The 1,312-nt window shown below is 37.7% G+C and overlaps 1 protein-coding gene across 2 annotated transcripts in view; it reads right to left on the bottom strand.

Annotated features, from left to right (window-relative positions):
- ZKSCAN4 (zinc finger with KRAB and SCAN domains 4) overlaps positions 1–1,312 on the bottom strand; it is a 32,212-nt gene that overhangs the window by 28,171 nt on the left and 2,729 nt on the right. The window lies entirely within an intron of this gene.

A 1,312-nucleotide genomic window follows, 5' to 3' on the forward strand; every position in this document is an offset into this window, starting at 1 on the left:
AAGATCAGAGCAGAACTGAAGGAGATAGAGACACAAAAAACCCTTCAAAAAATCAATGAATCCAGGAGCTGGTTTTTTGAAAAGATCAACAAATTGATAGACCACTATCAAGATTAAAAAGGAAAAAAAGAGAGAAGAATCAAATAGACACAATAAAAAATGATAAAGGATATATCACCACCGATCCCACAGAAATACAAACTACCATCAGAAAATACTATAAACACCTCTATGCAAATAAGCTAGAATATCTACAAGAAATGGATAAATTCCTGGACACATACACCCTCCCAAGACTAAACCAGGAAGAAGCTGAATCCCTGAATAGACCAATAACAGGCTCTAAAATTGCAGCAATAACCAAAAAAAGTCCAGGACCAGATGGATTCACAGTCGAATTCTACGAGAGGCACAAGGAGGAGCTGGTACCATTCCTTCTGAAACTATTCCAATCAATAGAAAAAGAGGGAATCCTCCCTAACTCATTTTATGAGGCCAGTATCATCCTTATACCAAAGCAGAGACAACAAAAAAAGAGAATTTTAGACCAATATCCCTGATGAACATCAATGCAAAAATCAATAAAATACTGGCAAATCAAATCCAGCAGCACATCAAAAAGCTTATCCAGCACAATCAAGTTGGCTTCATCCCTGGGATGCAAGGCTGGTTTAACATACGCAAATCAATAAACGTAATCCATCATATAAACAGAACCAAAGACAAAAACCACATGAATATCTCAATAGATGCAGAAAAGGCCTTCAACAAAATTCAACAGCCCTTCATGCTAAAAACTCTCAATAAATTTGGTATTGATGGGATGTGTCTCAAAATAGTAAGAGCTATTTATGACAAACCCACAGCCAATATCATACTGAATGGGCAAAACTGGAAACATTCCCTTTGAAAACTGGCACAAGACAGGGATGCCCTCTCTCACCACTCCTATTCAACATAGTGTTGGAAGTTCTGACTGGGGCAATCAGGCAGGAGAAAGAAATAAAGGGTATTCAATTAGGAAAAGAGGAAGTCAAATTGTCCCCGTTTGCAGATGACATGACTGTATATTTAGAAAACCCCATTATCTCAGCCTCAAATCTCTTTAAGCTGATAAGCAACTTCAGCAAAGTCTCAGGATACAAAATCAATGTGCAAAAATCACAAACATTCTTATACACTAAGAACAGACAAACAGAGAGCCAAATCATGAGTGGACTCCCATTCACAACTGCTTCAAAGAGAATAAAATACCTAGGAATCCAACTTACAAGGGATGTGAAGGACCTCTTCAAGGAGAACTACAAACCAC

This window comes from Mandrillus leucophaeus, unplaced genomic scaffold (assembly GCF_000951045.1).
Source record: "Mandrillus leucophaeus isolate KB7577 unplaced genomic scaffold, Mleu.le_1.0 Scaffold392, whole genome shotgun sequence".
Classification (NCBI taxonomy): domain Eukaryota; kingdom Metazoa; phylum Chordata; class Mammalia; order Primates; family Cercopithecidae; genus Mandrillus; species Mandrillus leucophaeus.